Consider the following 21,101-nt stretch of genomic DNA (forward strand, 5'->3'; position numbering starts at 1 on the left):
CACTTGTTTCTAACGCTTAAATTTTATGACTGATTGACACTTGGAAACATTTTCAAAGATATATTCAAAATTTAGCTGATTTTGTTCAAAGGAAAAGAGACATCCCCAATTCATTGTCAAAAAGCATAATGGGTCAACAGATCTGTATTAATAATCCCTTATTGTAGCACTTAGATTTGTGTTAAATCGAAGGCTTCAGTTTCTTTTTTTTCTTCATGAAAGTAGATGGACTATCTTAGAACTTTAAGATTAACTGTCTCTGACAACTATAAAAAAATATAGTTACTGGGGGATGTAAAATTAAAGCTGATGGAGATTGCTGAAGTTAATGTGGTTCTGGGATTAACATGCAGGGTTAAGTTATTTGTTCTTAACATGTTATCTTCTATTGATTCTAATCAAACACAGCCAGTTCATCACTTTACCTCATAACTTTCAAATGTGTACATGCTGATGACAGCAATTGTATAGCCTAAAGTTTAAAGCAGAATATGAGAAATTACTTCTTCATTTTTTGCATCCATTTTATCCTCATACTTATCCTGAAATGTTTTCCAAATTATTTCATTTATTTCTATAGTCAGCTATTTTCCATTACCACAAGGGAAGGAAAATACTGCTGAAGAGACTTAGGTTTCAAAGAAACATTATTGCTCGACTGAGGGTCTTTAAATACAAACCTAGAGAAATTTTTCAACCACCTTTCACTATATGTGTGTGTGTGTGTGTGTGTGTGTATGTGTGTGTGAAGAGACAATATATTACTATATGTTGATGACCTCACTTAAGTAAACTAGGTAGTTAGGTTGCGATTTGAAAGAACCTGAGGGCTCGAGAATCTCTCTACAGCCACAGCCGTCACACAAGATACCATCTTCAGAGATTTAAAGAATTTCTATTGGGATTTAGCCTGTTGTCTATCCAGCCACAGTTTAGCAGTGATAAGTTCTATGTTTTACAGAACGATCCTGATTTCAAATCACCATTTTATTGTCTTTGAATCCTCAAAATTTTCCCAAAATATGGCAGCATTAGTGCCCAAAGTCTATGTTGAGGCTGCACAGAAATCTGGAAGTGTCTTTAAAATGTCAGACATGTGTATCAAATTTTGGTTTAGAAAATACTTTGGTGGTTGTACACACAATCTAGGAGAGTAATATATGAAGTTATTTGCAAACAACTTAAATATAGAATGACTTGCCTGCTATGTTCTCTGTGCTAGGGAGATCCTGGACTGGTGCCAAGGGCAAGAAACAGACAAAATTATCTGTCTTCATGAAGCTTGTACTTTAGTGATGGGAAATGAACAATATACAAAATAAGTACTTTAAGATAGCATGTTAGAAGGTGGTGATATGCTGGAAAATAAACCGAGAAGGATGATAAGGAACTGCTGAAGGAGGTTTACTGTGATTCAAATAGGATGGACAAGGAAGGTGTCACTAAGAAGGTGACATGTCAGCCAGTACTGAAGAAGGCAAGGGAACAAGCCACGTGGGATGTGGAGTGAAGAGTTCAGCAGTAGAAATGGCAAGCCCAAAGACTCTGTGGTGGGAGGAATAAGAGGGGGGTATAACTGGGACCAGTGAGTATGGGAGGAGAGTAGATCAGAGAGACAACCAGTAGAGCAGGTCTTGTAGAGCCTTGTGAAATAAATTACCTTGATGCCTAAAGATTCTTGACTTTACGGAATAGTATAGGCCTCAGTTATTTGGACAGCAAGCTAGACAGGCCCACCTGTGAGATAGGGTATCTTTACCTCATGGTTGACCCACATGGATCAATAGTGCCTTGATGGCTCAACTAGCTTTGCTGTTATCTGTGGATTTCAAATTATTTAGGGACTATAAAGACATATGCATCTGAAAATATAGTAATATTAATACAAGGTAGTGCCTTGTTAGAAGCAGATAAGGTACTGGCAAATAAACTTAGCAGAGAAAAATAATCAGGCATTCAATTCTGGAAAGGATTTTAGGATAAAGGGAGAATGGGTCTAGGTTTTTAACCATCCTTGGTATTTGGAAAGAGCAGCACAAAGTAAGATGATCTGCATTGGCCAAGACAGAAAAGCCCAGGTCTATTGAGCAGACAGAGGATTGACCTTTTTGACTACAGCATAGGATCAGGAGCTGCCTTGCATCCTTCCACCTACTGCATTATTTCTGCTATCCCTCTGCACCTAGGGCTGCTGCTAGGCCACAGAACACCTTTCTGCAAGTTTGAGAAAGGCTCAAGTGTCCCTTCAAGACACTACTTTCAGCACTGGAAAGCTGTGGCATACTGATGTTGTGAGAACAAGATGCTTTACTGCCATCTGCCAGAAAATCATGATAAAATACAAATGCACCATGCCTACAATGGGAGTGCATGCCCTCAAGTTGCACACTGCACAAACCATACAACCATGTGTGGCAGCCACACATGTAGGAGAAGGTGTGAATAAGTCTGGATAGGAACTATTTAATCTGTGTGTGAAGGTATTTGTATTGTACGTGAGTGCTCACCATTGGGTGACCTCAGCAGAGGAGGATTTTAATAATCAAGTGGATAGGATGCACTCTGTGGACACCACTCAGCCTCTTTCCCCAGCCACCCCTGTCATTGCCCAATGGTCCTGTGAACAAAGTGGTCATGATGGCAGGGATGGAGGTTATGCATGGGCTCAGCAACATGGACTTCCACTCGCCAAGGCTGACATGGCTACGGCCACTGCTGAGTGCCCAATTTGCCAGCAGGAGAGACCAACATTGAGCCCTTGATATGGCACCATTCCTCAGGGGATCAGCCAGCTACCTGGTGGTAAGTTGATTATATTGGACCTCTTCTATCATGAAAAGGGCAGCGATTTGTCTTCACTGGAATAGACACTTACTCCAGATATGAGTTTGCCTATCCTGCACATAACACTTCTGCCAAGACTACCATCTGTGGACTCATTGGAAGGCCCTATCCACCGTCATGGTATTCCACACAGCATTGCCTCTGACCAAGGCACTCACTTTATGGCTAAAGAAGTGTGGCAGTGGGCTCATGCTCATGGAATTCACTGGTCTTACCATGTTCCCCATCATCCTGAAGCAGCTGGATTGATAAAACAGTGGAATGGCCTTTTGAAGTCACAATCACAATGCAACTACATGACAATATTTTGCAGGGCTAGGGCAAAGTTCTCCAGAAGGCTGTGTATGTTCTGAATCAGCATCCAATATATGGTACTGTTTCTCCCATAGCCAGGATTCACAGGACTAGGAATCAAGGGGTAGAAGTAGAAGTAGTACCACTCACCATCACCCCTAGTGATCCACTAGCAAAATTTTTTATTCCTATTCCCACGACAATACGTTCTGCTAGTCTAGAAGTCTTAGTTCCAGAAGGAGGAATGCTTCCACCAGTAGACACAACAGCGATTCCATTAAACTGGAAGTTAAGATTGCCACCTGGACACTTTGGGCTCCTCCTACCTTTAAGTCAACAGGCTAAGAAGGGAGTTACAGTGTTGGCTGGGGTGATTGACTTGAGCTATCAAAATGAAATCAGTTTACTACTCCACAACAGAGGTAGGGAAGAGTACTAATGGAATACAGGAGATCCCTTAGGGCATCTCTTAGTATTACCATGCCCTGTGATTAAGGTCAATGGGAAACCACAACAGCTCAATCCAGGTAGGACTACAAATGGCCCAGACCCTTTAGGAATGAAAGTTTGGGTCACTCCACCAAGAAAAAAAAAAAATCATGACCTGCTGAGATGTTTGCTGAAGGCAAAGGGAATACAGAAGGGGTAGTAGAAGAAGGTAGTCATCAATACCAGCTTTTTTTTTCTTGAGACAGAGTTTCGCTCTTGTTGCCCAGGCTGGAGTGCAATGGCACAGTCTCGGCTCACTGCAACCTCCACCTCCCAGGTTGAAGTGATTCTCCTGCCTCAGCCTCCCAAGTAGCTGAGATTACACGTACCCACGAACACACCGGGCTAATTTTTGTACTTTTTAGTGGGATAGAGTTTCACCATGTTGGCCAGGATGGTCTCGAACTCCTGACCTCAGGTGATTCGCCCGCCTCGGCTTCCCAAAGTGCTAGGATTACTGGCATGAGCCACCTTCTTTTGTTAAAAACTTGTTTGTGCATGTATACACTTGTACTAAGAAAATATCTTCATTTTATTTCCTTTTTCTTTTATCATGTAAGATTTATTGACTTCACATCAGCACATCACATCAGCATAAAGTATTGTTAACTTTATGTAATAGTATTTGGGTTGGGGATTGGTGCATTTCTGGTTGTATGAAGGATAGTTATATTATCTTAGGTGTAATTATGACCTTATTATTGTCTTTATTTGAAGATTATGTATGATCTCAGGAGATGTGTATGGGTTCAAGTTGACAAAGGGTGGACTTGTGATGGTTAATACTGAGTGTCAACTTGATTGGATTGAAGTATTGATCCTGGGTATGTCTGTGAGGGTGTTGCCAAAGGAGATTAACATTTGAGTCAGTGGGCTGGGAAAGGCAAACTCACCCTTAATCTGGGTGGGTGGGCACAATCTAATCAGCTGCCAGTACGGCTAGAATATAAGCCGGCAGAAAAATGTGAAAAGACAGACTGGCCTAGCCTTCCAGCCTACATCTTTATCCTGCACTGGATGCTTCCTGCCCTCAAATATCGGACGCCAAGTTCTTCAGTTTTGGAACTCAGACTGGCTTTCCTTGCTTGTCAGCCTCCAGACAGCCTATATTGTGGGACCCTGTGATCGTGTGACTTAAAACTTAATAAGTTTTAATAATAATAAGAGTCCTACCACTCTTTCTTCCAAATCCCTGCATATATATATGTATATATATGGTATCCCTTACTATTACCATGCCCTGTGATAAAGGTCAATGGGAAACTACAACAGCCCAATCCAGGCAGAACTACAAATCACCCAGGCCCTTCAGGAATGAAAGTTTGGGTCACTCCACCAGGAAAAAAACAAATCTTTGTTCTTCCATCCCAGCTGGCTCCTTATGCTGGTGGCATCCCTCAAGACAGCTTTTCCAAATCTGTCTACTTGTCTCCTGACTTTAATCTCATCCCTGATCTCTTACTCTTAACCAGTAACTTACCTTTCAATTTTTCTTCCTTCCAACTATTATCCTCTATCTTCACCATCCTCTCCTTTCTCTCAGGGGAAAGAGTCACTTTCTACGGTTGCTTTCTACGACCGATTTTATCCCCACCAATCCCCACTAGAACAATGTTCTATTGACTCTTTTCCTCTTATTTCTTCACTTTCTCTCTCTCTCCCTCTCTCTGTCGCCTTTTTCCCCTGAAGTCAAAGATGTCCCCAGCTCCTTCGTATGTTAAAATAAACTTTCTGTCAGCCCCACTTTCCCTTCAAGATGTCTTTACCATCTTATTCTCTCTTCATTGACAAACTTCTTTTAAAAAATAATAATAATGTAATAGTTCTCCACAGAAAAGCTGTCAGTTTCCTCTCAGATAAACGTTCATATAGCCTACATTCAAATGTCTCATCTGCTTTCAGGAGGTTAATGGATTCCGTGAGGCCCATGTGTTGATTCTCCAAGGGTCTGGGGATGGGCACAGAGGGAATATGGGTCACGCTGCCTCAGGAAACTCACCTTGGTGTGGTGATAATGGCCCTGGATTACCCTGGCCATGGCAGTAGCTGCACCTCGGCTAGCTATTTGATTTGCCCTGGAGACCCTGGGAGATTTTAAACAATTATTTCTGTAAATAATTCCAACAACATAAACACTGAGGACATTATTCCATTAGTCAGTTATCCAGGGCTGCTTTCAGTCAGGAGTTCTGCCCAGTGTGCTCATAGATGACTTTCCAACATGGTTTAAATATCCACATTAAAAAAACTCTAGAAGTCAAGGTCAAAACTGGGGAAAATCATAGAAATCCTTTAGTCTAGAGCCCTCAGTTCTACCAATTCAACCCAAGCATCCATGCAACCTTTGGTCAGTTTCAGTCTCTTTCTTCTTTGATTTCTTTATCTGTAAAATGAAGAGAGTAAGCACATGTACCTCATAGAACTATGGTATGGATTAAATTAATTGAGATAGTAGTGTAAAGAATTTAGCATAGTCTGACACATAGAGCTCAATAACAGATCACTCTCATTTTGTATAATTACTAGTAATCTAGTCCACCCTCAACCAGCTACTAGAAAAGCCAAAGAGAACTCAAATCCCCGAGGCCTGCTCTGCAACCTCACTGCTATTGCATGAGAGGGTGAAGACATCACATTTCTATATGGAAAAAGGATCCAAAATTTGTATTGCTGTAGAATTGGTGAATTATAGATGCTTGATGAAATCACAAGTCCTACCACTCCTGCCTTCCAAATCCCTGCAGAAAACAAGCAGATGGTTAGTATTATTCAATGGATAAAATTGCTATTTGCCTTAGATTTCTCTTTTTGTAAACAAAGTTATTTTGGGTACAGACCTCACAAAAGAAGAGCATGTGCAATTGTTTAACCATTTCACATTGACTGATAAATCTCTTTTTTCCATAACTGTGCCACATTTCATTAAATATTCACTGGAGGTTTTGATTCCATTATGGGATCTGGATCCATGCATATTCCCAAAGCTGGAGTGAGTAATGTTGTTCCCTGATTTTTTCAGATTGTTCTCAACCTACATGCTCATTTTTACTTAAAGGTTAACACGATTTTATTATTGTTTTTGTTCTTCTTGTTGTTGTTCTTGTTATAAGTACACCCAACAAATTATATAAGAAATGAATAGCACAGAATTCCCAAGCCAGTTTAGAGAAAATATTCAAAAATTGTTTTCTGGATATACATACAGTGAGAGCTATATTTCAAATAAATTTAAATTTTTTTTTAAGTTTTTACAATGTGAGAACACTATATAATACTAATAAATAATAGTCATTTGCTAAATATTTTAAAAATCCAGTAAGAGCTATTTAAACTTAGATTTCTTTTCTCCTACTAGATTTAAAAATCCATTACAATGTAATCTAGTTAATACTCCTTCCTTCAGAAAGGACCATATTTAACACCAACTTAGCCAGATATATATTTTTTAATTAATAAAAGTCCCCAGAGGAGGTTCTATTGTCTTTCTTTGCCTCACTGGCAAAAGCAAAACCAACCTACAAACAAAAACACATTGTCTCTTCATGCTCCTAATCAAAGTAAGATATTTCTTTTCCCTTCACTTATCTTTTGTATTTTGAAAGAGCATGGCACTAAGGAAGGTGCCCCTACAAGAGTAATCTAGAGTTCCTTATGCCAGATAAGGCCTAACACCTGGTATTTCTCAGATACAGTTATATCTCTGCAGTCTTCTGTCTCTTTCTCTGGTATCTATCACATTGCTACACAGCATTGACCCAACACCCCTGAGCAAAATCCAGAATTTTCCTGGGGCCTTGAAAGATGTGGCAAACATTTTTAATGCCTACTTCTACCAATTTTCCCATTCCTCAATATAGCTGCAATTCATATGGGGTGGCCATATTTCCCAATAAAATTCTGGCCCCTGAGATGTAAATGGAAGTACATGTGACTTTCAGGAAATCTTTCTAGACAGAGGTGGCATGCCCTTCTTTCTTCCCTCCTGCTTCTAGCTTGTAACATGAACATGCTGTCAGCTAGATCATTAACAACCATGCCGAGCCACAAAGTGGCCACAGAAATGGAAGCCATGTGCTTAAGATGACAGATAAGAAAGATAAAAGCTTGTATCTCTGATATTACCTTTAAGATATCATATTATATCCCTAGACTGCTTAAGAAACATACATTTCTGTTGTATTTAAACCAGTTATTTTTTTGTTTGCTCCATATTGACGTTTTGTCATGTGGAGCTGAGCTTAACCCTAACTGAGACACGGAGATCACCTGCAAGTTACAGAGAATGGGGAGAAACAGCAGTGAGTTAATACTCATTCATTATGTGCTTATAAAGACAAGACCAGAATTAGAACACACACATGGGGAAATAACAGTTTTGAATGAAACTTTAACATATAGTTATAGGCCAGGCACGGTGGCTCACGCCTGTAATCCCAGCATTTTGGGAGGCCAAGGTGAGTGGATTGCCTGAGGTCAGGAGTTTGAGATCAGCCTGGCTAACATGGTGAAACCCCAACTCTACTAAAAATACACACAAAAACATTTAGCTGGGCATGGTGGTGGGTGGCTGTAATCCCAGATACTCGGGGGGCTGAGGCAGGAGAATCGCTTGAACCCGGGAGGCAGAGGTTGCACTCCAGCATGGGCAACAAGAGTGAAACTCCGTCTCAAAAAAAAAAGATACAGTTATAACGTATTATGAATTGGTTTAAGAATTTCCTATCATGAAAAGATCACTGAGATTATAGACAATAAGGAAAGCAGAAAACTACATTATACATTTGTCTTCTCAACTAAAGAAGCTCCACCCATAAATGTAATTGTATTGCCACTTATACTTTCTCAGTCTCTTAATCATGTGTTTGTGGGTTTCTACCACTATTTCAAATGTAAAAAAGAAGATCGTGATTAATCAATAATATGTATGCTAATTATATTTTATTATTATAGAAAAAATAGTATTGCTGTAATGTGGCTCCTAGTTCTAAGAAAATATTTTGCTGTTTGTTCTACATTTTCTCCTTCAATAAAAATAGTTGAATTCTTTTTATAATAATATAAAGGATAAAAATTATTTTAAAAATGCATAAGTTTATAGTAGCATTATCTGTGATAGAAAAAGATTGAGAATAGCTAAATGGTCTGACAACAGAATAGAGGATGTGTGGTGTGTTCATATGTTGGAACACTCTACAGTAATGAAAATGAACAGCTGCACACAAATACATAGATGAATGACAGTATAATGCTAAAGAAGATTTTTAAAGTATATACTGTCTGGATCCATTTATATAAGTTCAAAATAAGCAAAATGAATTTGTTGTGTTAGTAATTAGAATAGGAGTCTCCTTCCTGGGAAGCAGTGATCAGAAGGCAAGATGGGGCCTCTGAGGAACTGTGAATGTCCTGTCTTATCATCTTGTGCTCACTTTGTAAAATGACAAGTTTGCTTTATCCAAATTCACCTAGCCATTCATTCACGATTTAGTACTTTCATGTATGTACAATATTTTTCAACAAGAAGTCCACTTTGGAGCTGGATGTGGTGGTTCACACCTGTAATGCCAGCACTTTGAGAGGCTGAAGAGGGAGAATTGCTTGATACCAGGGGTTTGACGCCAGCCTGGGCAACAAGGTGAGGCTTTGCCTCAACAAAAACTAAAAAAAAGTTAGCCAGGCATGGTTAGTCTCAGCTACTCAGGAGGCTAAGGTGGGAGGGGCTTGAGCCCAGGAGGTCAAGACTGCAGTGAGCTGTGTTTGAGCCACTGCACTCCAGCCTGGGTGAAAAAGCAAGACCATGTCTCAGAAAAAACCACCGAAGTTTACTTGGAAAAAAGAAAATTTAAAAACAAAACACCACCTGATTCTGATTTTCCTATCCTTGCTTCTTAAATCCAGTTGAGAGGTTAGAATGTTCCTCATCTGCTGTAGTCCAAATGTGTCCCTCAGAATTCATGTGTTGGAAATTTAATCCCCAATACAACAGAGTTGGCAAATGGGGCCTAATTGTAGGTGTTTAGGTGATGAGGGCTCTGCCCTCATGAATAGAGTAAAAACATTACTTTAAAAAGCTTTTGAAAATGGGTTTGCTCTCTTGCACTCTCACATTTTTGCCTTCCACTATGTTCTGATGCAGCACGAAGGCCCTGGCCAGATGCTGACACCTTAGTATTGGACTTTCCAACCTTCAGAACTATTAGCCAATAAATTTCTGTTAATTATAAATTACCTAGTCCCAGGTATTCTGTTATACCAGCACAAAACAGACTAAGACACCATCTTACCCTACAGCCAGTACCAGGATTTTGAATGACAGAATGATGACCTCATCATCCTTTGTTTTTGCTGGCCAGTTCCATATTTTGAATGAAAATCACCTGGTTCCTGTGAGTTCTTTTGTATCCTCTCTAACTTATCCTTCAGTATCAAATTTGAAGGATTGTTTTGAGGGGGTCTGAAATTCTCAGTTTTTGCTCTATCTTGTTTCTCCTTTTTCCATTTGCTCCCATTGACACACATGGAGTCTCAATTGTACTTTCATCCCAGTCAGCAGCTGCCCTAAACAAAAAGACATACCCCATCATTAGTGGTGCCAGGTGCTGGCTTTAGCAGAACATATTCTAAATGTAACTGATCAATGGCTTATATATTATTGCACTTGGAGTTCTCACTTTAGAGTAGCACCCCTAGAGGGGTTTAAAAAAAATTATACATACAGCTCTGTTATAACTGTGGCTTTTAAAGGTCTTTTTTAATGGTAAATGTTCTCTGGACCCTTACTACATTTTTAATAATTGACAACAGAATTCTAAAAGCCTCCACATCCATGCTCAGGGGACCTTGTAATCAAAGGACATAATCTAATCCGTGACAGCATCTCTTAGGAGCCTCAGGAGGCCTGAAGATGCTGGCATGGTGCTAAAAAGAAGAGATCAGCAGTATCAGAGCTGATAGTGCTGATCTTCTTCAGGGAATAAGAGAGGACTTTGGCCTACAAAGGGGGTGCCCTTATCCTCACATAAATTCCTCTGCTGATAAAACAAATGACAGAGCAAAAGGTATGGTTGATAATGGTTGGTATTGTGGCATAGAGAGTGATTTGAAAACCTCTCTTGACCTTGGAATCCTTTCTGCAAGTATCCATTAGGTAGGAGGGACTGGTCTGGTTGAATGAGAGGCAGGTAAGGAGCCTTACCATCTGAGCTTCTCTCCTCCCATCAACACCTTCTCCTCTCCTCCAATCAACATCAGATGGGATCTGCTGGGTCACTTGGACAGCACTGCACTGAATCTTTGTCCTCATACAACGATACAGTTCATAGGCCATAGGGACGAGCCATCCCAAATCTAACCCTCCAATGGATGCCAGACTGGTATATAATAATCACTTAGGGAGTTGGTGAACATTCGGATTGCCAGACCTGATAAAAGTCAGTTGCTGGTCCTAGGAATCTGTTTTTAATAAGATCCTCAGGTAATTCTGATGTACAGACAAGCCTGAGAACCATGGTCATGGCATGGACAAAAACCTATACTTACGTTTCTGCAAGTGAGAACCAAGGACCGTCTGCATCAGAGTCACCTGCATGTCTGAGATGTGCACATTAGGACATGGAAGGCTTCACTGAGAAGTGGAACACTGGGGGCTGCTCTGGCTGAATTGAACAAGAGTTCAGGCCTTCACCCTATTGAAGTAGGAAGATTTGGAAATATTTCCATATGCATCAAAATTCATATCCACAGCTTCTCTTACAGAATCTCTGAACTTAAAGCAGGACCAATGGCACTTCTGGGAGACTCACCAATGTCTATGCACCATTTCCTTATTGTCTTCTCTCTTCCCCCTCAACAAGAATCCTTTATCAAGACTTAAGGTTCAAAATATCAGCTCAAACTGATTCATGTTCTTCCAAATCCCTTGGCTTATTCTTAGATTTCTGTCAAAAACTAAAGCTCTTTTTTTCTACATCTGCTAATGTCTCCTTTTCCCAAGGCATGAAGGTGGAAAATCCTACATGCTTGAGGTGAAGAAAGGGCCTTGGAGTACAAGTAAATTCAGAGGAGACACACACCAGTGCTGGTAATGTTTTGTTTCTTAAGCTGGGTATTAGGCACACAAGTGTGTTCAGCTTACAGAAACACATTTAGTATACTTGTGATTTATGTACTTTTCTGTCTATATATGATACTTCAATAAAATGCATAATAAAAAGTTATTAATATCTCAAAATGGTATTGTGCTCATCGATCAATTGGTAGATCAATAGAGACAAAGATAAGAATACAGAAAAAAAATCTGAACAAAATTTGTTAATGGGGTACGGTGGCTCCCGCCTGTAATCCCAGCACTTTGAGAAGTGGAGGCGGGCAGATCGCTTGAGCCCAGGAGTAGTTTGAGACCAGCCTGGGCAATAAGGCAAAACCCCGTCTCTACAAAAAAAAAAAAAAAGAATTAGCTGGGCATGGTGGTGCGCGCCTGTGGTCCCAGCTACTCTGGAGGTGGAAGCAGGAGGATAGCTTGAGCCAGGACACCATTTTATCAAGACCATTTTAAATCAAGAAAAACAGTTCTTGAAGTTTCTCTTCTAAATGAGGTCAATAATTTATAGCAAAAGAAATTTCCCAATCATGTTACCTGGTGATGATCCTCCAGAGGGCTTCCAGTAGTGAATTTTGAGCATTATCTTTTGTCCTAACTTTGTGATTGTGAAGTTAATTTGCACAGGAACAATTTCCATCTCTGGATATGTCTGTATACACTTGGTGGAGCCAAAAGAAAATTTCAAAGAACTTAGAAGGAACAGAATGCTTTTCAGAGATGCTTGCAAAGTCAGAACTCTGTAAGTATTTATATAAGAAACCACTTAATGTCTACTTGACTGATGGGTACTCAAATTGCAATAAGACAGCTGCTGAATAGAAAGTAAAGTGTTTTTAAAGATGAAAGAAATAATACTCCTCTTCTAAGGTCAGTGTTGTACAACTCACATGCCAAGAAATCACGAGGTCCTCCTGAATGCCATTTCCAAGGCTGCTTAAGAGAAATTGGAAGCCAGCAGGACTGTCTTTGGTGCTCAACCAATTTCCCTCTCAGATTTCCTCCTTCCCCATCCCCATCCTTTCTCTCACACCACCCTATCCCCAACCACAAACACCCTTTAGTTTCCCATCCTTGTTACCTTTCTTGTCCTCAGCTGGATGACATTAAATTTGATGTTTTCAGCAAATATACATAAAGCAGCTACTCTGAGGGATTAACTGAAGATAGTTAAACATGGCCCCTGTGTCCTTCCCTTTGTAACAGGGAATTCTGGAAATAGAGAGGTTTTTAGATAGGTGGTAGGATGGATATTTCTGGGCAGAAACAAGCCATCACTGACTCATCTCAGTGTTGTACTGGGAGGCATGTTACTCTAGGAAACATGATCCATCCCTTTCTCCCTTGATTTTTTTCAGTTCACCCTAAGGCCAGGTACCCACAGTTTGGGAAACACTTTCTCTGGTATCTCCTTAGCTAATAGGCTCGGTGAGGTGGCCTCTTGAGACAGTGGCTTCTCAGCGAACGGGTAAGAAATGTGCCCGCAGACCATCACCACCACATCTGGCCCTCTCTGCTAACAAACAAATGAATTTGCAAGGGCTTAGCATGCCCTCTGCCCTCCAAGACCAGGCTGCTGCCTCCTGATCAACGGCCCAGCATTGAGCATGTGAACACTATCACTGAGTGAGCTCTGTACCCTGTACCCTAAACCACATTTGTATGGCCCTTCAGTGTAATGAGTCATGCTGACTGCTTGGAGTAATGGGTGCTTAACCTCTCTGTGCCTCAGTTTCCTCATCTGTAAAATAGGAAGAACAATAGTGCCTATCATACAGCATTAGTATGAAGATTAAATAAAATGGGTAAAGTGCTAACATGATGCCTTGCAAATAATACATGCTGGCTCTTTAAACACCCAAACCTATTCTTATCAAAGGCTTCTCTACATGATAATGGTGAGAACTCCGGGTCTCATGCCTTGTTAGTATTTGTATTAGGATCTACTCAAATGCTGTTCATCGAGGTGTCATAACTACCATTTATAAGTGCTCATTACATGCCAGGCACACTTTACATGCACTGTTTGCTTTCATCCTCATGACCATCCTCTGAAGTTTGTACTAGTTCTCTCCATTTTACAAAAACTGAGGCGCAGGAAGTTTAAGTAAATGCCGAAGGTTACTCAGCTACTAAACGGCGGCAATCTGGCCCCACAGTCCTTGTCTTAGCCACTGTGCTAGCCCAAATACTGCACTGCCTACCCTGTGCCGTGGGCCAGAAAACACAACACACCTTTGGTCTGAGAGATGACCTAGCTGTAACAGGTACTGATCCAAGCTTGTGCTCAAATCATGGCCCAGTGATGAAATGTTTAACATTTTGAGTGCTTTAAAAATTTCAAATATTTTTAACATCTGTAAACACTTCCCATGACTAGTCAGGAATAAAATTAGTGTAGCTTTTTATGGCTAATGTTTTTAGCAATTAACGTGTACTAGGAATTGGGTGACGTGCTTTACATTGATTCTGTCACTTCGTTTTCACAAGAACTTCAATGAGATGGGTACTGTGACTCCACCCATTTTATAGATGGGGCCCAGAGAAGTTAAGTAACAACCAGTGACACCGTCTATCTTGTAGGGTTTTATGGGGACTAAATGGGTTAACACGTGTAAGCAAGTGCTTAGCATAGAGCCTGGTGTATTATTTATATGGTTCCCAGACTGTTCGATGAATATTAGTAGAATTCTCTCTCATTATCTTAGGAAAGACCATTCTTAGTCAAGGTGAAAGAAGATCTTTGCCAGCTGAGACAATTACACATCTTACCAGCTAGCAGGAAAACTATAAATTCAGCTACCTATGAAAAGTTCCCAGATTCATCTAAAATTCTCCTTTTAACTGAAAGTATTCAATCAAATGTGTCTAAAACTAGGAATTTTATGAGGAAATACACTATAGACAGAAACATCATATTTTTTAATTTACTTATATTCTTATTATTTATATATGTGGTAAAAATTATATTTTATACCCCTAAATGTATCAGTTCCAATAGGACAGATGCTGTACTGATACTTCTGTTTTACCCTCCCTTTTCTCACCCAAAGACTCTGGCCTCCATCCCTCCTACCTACTAGCTCTTCAAGACAACAAGACCATTGCTTCTGGTTCTATTTTGGGATGTAACAGTGGATTCCAATATTCCTATTGGGAGCCTTGACCAAAGAGGTCATTAAACAAGCAAGGTTTCTTCTTCCCAATTACCGGCCACATCTCACAGCATAATTTGGATATATAATGGGGTTTAAAGACTCCTTCCCCCGATGGGTGCGAATGAAGAGAAGAATAGAGTGAAGAGGAAGAGCATCCTGTCTGCCACACTTCAGGTTATCCTCTCCCAACACGTGGCAAAGCCAGAGCAAGAGAAGCCAGGTCTCACTTCTTATTCCCTCCTCCCTGATCTCTTACAGGAACCTATCTTTAAACCTCCAGAGTTTTCAAAGTATTAGCAAGCACGTTTTTAAATGCCATATTTCTTCCTCCCATTCCTCCCCTTCACACTCTTTAACCTAAATTTCGTGTTCAATGGAGTGAATCTGGAGGCACTGCCTTGACATTTCACTATAAGAACTGAAAGACTGGGAGCGGCAATGCAAGTAGGAGGCATAGTGGGTTTGAATGGGTTTCTATTCATCCTATCGGTGACAGAGAGATTCCCCCTTAGGGTTAGGAAGATGGCCAAACACACGACACTAAGCATTGGACAGATGAGACCAACAGCAGTTCATTAGTCACATATACCCCAGCCTAGGGGAGGAGGACACAGCACACCATTCAGGGCCACACAGGGGTTGCAATTGGGAACAGAATGAATAACCAGGGGCTGTGAGAGGCAGGCTTTGTAGTGTCAAGAGGGTGTGGTGCCTCCTGGTTCCCACAGGAGGATGTAATTGGCTTGTTTGAAAAACTGCTTAGGAGGAAATTAAAACCCACTACTCAGGGATAAATAGGAACTGCACCTGGTCCCCTCAAAAAGGAGGGTTGTTTGGCTGGGGAGACGTCATCTGTGAGAGGAGAGTAGGGAGGAGAACTTGCAGTTAGGCCATTCAAGGCCTTCCCAATTTTACCAGATGTCAAGACAGCACATACTATTAACTTTAGGCCTCACATTATAAAAGGTGAGTACAAAGGAGAGTGTGTGAGAAATAGTTTTTGGCACACACAACTAGATGAGAAAGAACAGGTAGAAAACTTGAGAGACAAGGTCTATCATGCAAGCTCAGATGTTCTTCTTGAAAACCAGAAATAGAGGTGGTGTTTAGGAGACCTCCATACAAGCAAAGCTCTGTTGTCAAGTCTCCAAATATTCCAATTTTAGCCAGTTTTTTTTTATTATTCTGGAAGATTCTGTGGACTTTCATTTGCTTTATGACAATGCTGATTAATTATTTGGGGGAAATAAATTGTTAGGATTATATAAGATACGTATATAAAAAGCACATGAATGATAAAATCTCTGTATCAATGTATGCTCATTATTTCAGCACACCAAGAACAGCAAGAACTCCCATTTTCACTGAGAACTTACCATGTGCTTTGCGTACAACCCCTCTCCTTTAACTTTTATGCCTACCTTACAAGGTACATCTCATTCTAGGAAGGGAAAACATGCAGGATCAGAGAGTTGCTGTGGCAGGGCAGGAATTTTTAACCCAACCCTACATAGATCTCAATAGAGTTTTTCAAAACTTTAATAGTGTCCAGTCTGGTGAATAAAAAATAATACTGTATCTTTAACTTCACAGTAAAGTTAAGGACACCAGTTATTTATTTATTTTGTTATTCAACAGATAATGTTTGACTACCTACTATGTGCCAAGCATTAACCCTCATGACGAGAAATCCAAACCCTTAATGTTTCAAAGAATAGCGGGAAAGTTAGACATTCACAATGGCCATACTGCCCAAGGTAAATTATAGATTCAATGCCATCCCCATCAAGCTACCAATGACTTTCTTCACAGAATTGGAAAAAACTACTTTAAAGTTCATATGGAACCAAAAAAGAGCCTGCATTGCCAAGTCAATCCTAAAGCAAAAGAACAAAGCTGGAGGCATCATGCTACCTGACTTCAAACTATACTACAAAGCTACAGTAACCAAAACAGCATGGTACTGGTACCAAAACAGAGATATAGACCAATGGAACAGAACAGAGCCCTTAGAAATAATGCCACATATCTACAACCATCTGCTCTTTGACAAACCTGACAAAAACAAGAAATGGGGAAACGATTCCCTAGTTAATAAATGGTGCTGGGAAAACTGGCTAGCCATATGCAGAAAGCTGAAACTGGATCCCTTCCTTACACTTTATACAAAAATTAATTCAAGATGGATTGAAGACTTCAATGTTAAACCTAAAACCATAAAAACCCTAGAAGAAAACCTAGGCATTACCATTCAGGACATAGGCATGGGCAAGGACTTCATGTCTAAAACACCAAAAGCAGTGGCAACAAAAGCCAAAATTGACAAATGGGATCTAATTCAACAAAGAGCTTCTGCACAGCAAAAGAACCTACCATCAGAGTGAACAGGCAACCTACAAAATGGGAGAAAACTTTTGCAATCTACTCATCTGGCAAAGGGCTAATATCCAGAATCTACAATGAACTCAAACAAATTTACAAGAAAAAAACAAACAGCCCCATCAAAAAGTGGGTGAAGGATATGAACAGACACTTCTCAAAAGAAGACATTCATGCAACCAAAAGACACATGAAAAAATGCTCATCATCACTGGCCATCAGAGAAATGCAAATCAAAACCACAATGAGATATCATCTCACACCAGTTAGAATGGCGATCATTAAAAAGTCAGGAAACAACAGGTGCTGGAGAGGATGTGGAGAAATAGGAACACTTTTACACTGTTCCTATGGGACTGTAAACTAGTTCAACCATTGTGGAAGTCAGTGTGGTGATTCCTCAGGGATCTAGAACTAGAAATACCATTTGACCCAGCAATCCCATTACTGGGTATATACCCAAAGGACTATAAATCATGCTGCTATAAAGACACATGCACACATATGTTTATTGCAGCACTATTCACAATAGCAAAGACTTGGAACCAACCCAAATGTCCAACAATGCTACACTGGATTAAGAAAATGTGGCACATATACACCATGGAATACTATGCAGCCATAAAAAATGATGAGTTCATTCCTTTGTAGGGACATGGATGAAGCTGGAAACCATCATTCTCAGCAAACTATCACAAGGACAAAAAACCAAACACCGCATATTCTCACTCATAGGTGGGAACCGAACAATGAGAACACATGGACACAGGAAGGGGAACATCACACACTGGGGCCTGTTGTGGGGTGGGGGAAGGGAGGAGGGATAGCATTAGGAGATATACCTAATGTTAAATGACAAGTTAATGGGTGCAGCACACCAACATGGCACATGTATACATATGTAACTAACCTGCACATTGCTCACGTGTACCCTAAAACTTAAAGTATAATAAAAAAAAAAAGAAAAAAAATCGCATCACAAGCCATACTATTTTTAAAATTAAAAAGAAAAAAAGAAAGAAAGTATAGACATTCACTTCTGACCATGACAGAGAAACACGACTGGGTTTACCCTCCCAGCTTAAATAACAAAAAAGAAATGAACAAAATGCATGTTCATTAACATGTTCATAAAACAATGAGCTCTAGACATTGGACAACAGGTAGTAGAGAACAGTGATCCCTTAGAGAAGAGAAACAGACAAGGTGAGCCCTGGGGGTGCCTTACTCACTGTCTGGTTTCCAGGCCTCAGCATACGGAAGGAGAACACACACAAAGCCCAGCAGTCTCCCTGATTTGAGGAGCTAGAGTTGAGCATCAGGCGAGGTCAATCCATCTAGAAGCTGGAGGAGGAGAGTACCAGACAAGAGAGAAAGAAGCTGCACAGAGAGAAATTTCTGGAGATTTCCTGAGTTCCCCTTGAGTCTTGATACCTGAGACTAAGGAAAGAACCACCTGAAACAGGTAGGACAATCCCTTGGACTTACAAAGGGCTGGGAGCAGGTTGTGTTCCCACCAGTCAAAATGGGAAAACCTCATAATACACAGGGCATAAGATGGAGAACACAGAAGAGGATTGCCTCAGTGCTGGAACCACAGTCTGCTCTAGCTGTGTCTGACAAGGCTTAAAAGCAAGACTCAAGAGGGTCAGACTATTTCCAAGCAATTTAATTGCCAACCAAAAAAAAAAAAAAAAGGCTTAAGAATATTTAAAGGAATATTCTTCCAATATGTAACAAAGTAAAATTTGTCATGTCTGGCATCCAATCAAAAATTACTAGGTATGCCAAAAGGCAGGAAAATATAGCCTCTTATGAGGAGTAAAATAAATCATTCAAGAGAAACAATCACAGAAATGACACACAGTGTAGAATTGGCAGACATGGACATTAAAACAATTCTGATAAATATATTCCATATGCCCAAGAAAGTGGAGAAAATATTGAGCTTGTTAAAAAAAGACGGATAATATTTGGTTTTTTGTTTGTTTTTGAGACAGTCTCACTCTGTCAACCAAGCTGGAGTGCAGTTGTGTGATCTTGCCTCACTGCAACCTCCACCTCTCGGGCTCAAGCAATTCTCTTGCCTCAGCCTTCCACATAGCTGGGATTACAGGCCCGCACCATCACGCCAGCTAATTTTTTTATTTTTAGTACAGATGGGGTTTCAGCATGTTGGCCAGGCTGGTCTTGAACTCCTGATCTCAAGTGATCTGCCTGCCTCAGCCTCCCAAAGTGCTGGGATTACAGGCCTGAGCTATCACGCCCAGCTGGATGATATTTTAAAACACTCAAATTAAACTTCTAGGCATTAAAAATTCAATTGATGGTGCTTTGGATGTCTCACAACTACCACCCACACATTTAGGACTCACTAGAAGGGCTCATAGGGCTCAGAGGCAAGATGATCCCAGCTATGGTTTATCAAGCATAAGATATACAGCCAGCCTCGCAAGGGAAAAAGACAAACCAGGTGAAGCCTGGAGGAATTTAGGCACTGGCTTCCAAAGTTCTCCCTCTGGGGCTGAAGAGAGATGGGGTGGCCACATAGAACACACTCTTTTAGCCAATAAAATGCAGTGTTTCTGATTAAGACTCAAAGTTCAGAGTTCTCACTGGGGGCTGATTATTTTGGCAGTCTCTGCCTCCGACAAGCCACAGCTACCAAATTTAGACATCTGGTAGAAAGGCTGGCATTCACCATTAATTACATTGTTTGCACAAATAATCTAGGCAAGCTGGTATATAAGAGTTTGGTGTCTCAGGTCAGCAAATCATCCTTATCAGTGTAGGGAACATCCCAAAGCCAAGTTCCCAGATGGTAGTCTAGGGCCAGTCCCCCAAGCAGATCATTCTAAAGGTAGCAACATCAAGCCTGCTATATTATGTCTTTTCTGCACAGATGGAATTAACAGCAAATTAGATACTGCCAAAGAAAAGATTAGTGAACATGAAGAAATAGCAATAGAAGTAATCTAAAATGAAAGAAAACTGATATAAAGACTCAAGTTTCTGCCTTGGATAGTGGTGCTATTATGAACATAAAAAGAACAGACGTTCTATTAAAACTTTTTAAAACATAATTATTGAGCAAGCAAGCACTAAACTGACCCATTGTACAGTTTTGTATGGTTACCAAAGACTAGCAAGGACTTCATTTGTATGTTAATTTCTGAAGTATCTATAACTAAAGCTTGATAATATTTCCATATAAACAAACAAAAAACTTTTAAGCTATTAAAGATTTTAGTAAATGGATTCTATGAGAAGTAATCAAAGGAAAAACAATATGCAAGGATACAATCTGTTGGTGAATATGAGACAGTAAAGGAGAGAACATTTGTCTTTTGTATGCAAAGGACCTCATACACAATTACCTAACTTAATTTCACAACAATTTAAGAAGTAAGAATTATTTTCTCATTTTACAGATGAGAACATTGAGGGTAAGAAAGGTCAAGTAACTATCCTAGAAGAACACACAGTTAATTTGATGGAACCAGAAAAAGGAAGCCCATATGTCTACGTCTCCAAACTCTTTGTGTTTTCATTGTTCTTTGCTTTTATATCTACCAAGGACAGACAGAATGCAACAGGCTCCTTTTAAAAACAATTGTAAAAATGGAGGTCCTGAAATGCATATGGAGTCATTTGCACTGACAGAGGTAGCACAGGCTAAAATAGCGCAAACCTCTGCCCCCTCATCTCCCTCCTGCAAAAATAATAAATACATAAACCCTATTCCACCTACACTTTTTTTAATCTCTAGAGTTTTATCTTTTTGAACTTAAATAATTCTAGGGTAACTAAAATTATAGGGCAAAAATGGCAAATATACA

General features: G+C 40.1%; 1 protein-coding gene across 4 annotated transcripts in view; it reads left to right on the plus strand.

Annotated features, from left to right (window-relative positions):
• LMNTD1 (lamin tail domain containing 1) overlaps positions 1-19,761 on the plus strand; it is an 80,126-nt gene extending 60,365 nt beyond the window's left edge. For 2 of the 4 annotated variants that reach the window (XM_057299484.1, XM_063593154.1), the window contains one exon: positions 6,154-6,532. The gene's annotated coding sequence lies outside the window, so the exon portion shown is untranslated. Of the gene's footprint in view, positions 1-1,222; positions 3,715-6,153; positions 6,533-18,508 lie in introns of those variants that run through there. The other 2 variants (XM_055095837.1, XM_055095840.1) reach the window with 2 other exon arrangements.
• Positions 19,762-21,101: the final 1,340 nt, after the last annotated feature.

Source organism: Pan paniscus, chromosome 10 (genome assembly GCF_029289425.2).
Source record: "Pan paniscus chromosome 10, NHGRI_mPanPan1-v2.0_pri, whole genome shotgun sequence".
In the NCBI taxonomy this organism is placed as follows: domain Eukaryota; kingdom Metazoa; phylum Chordata; class Mammalia; order Primates; family Hominidae; genus Pan; species Pan paniscus.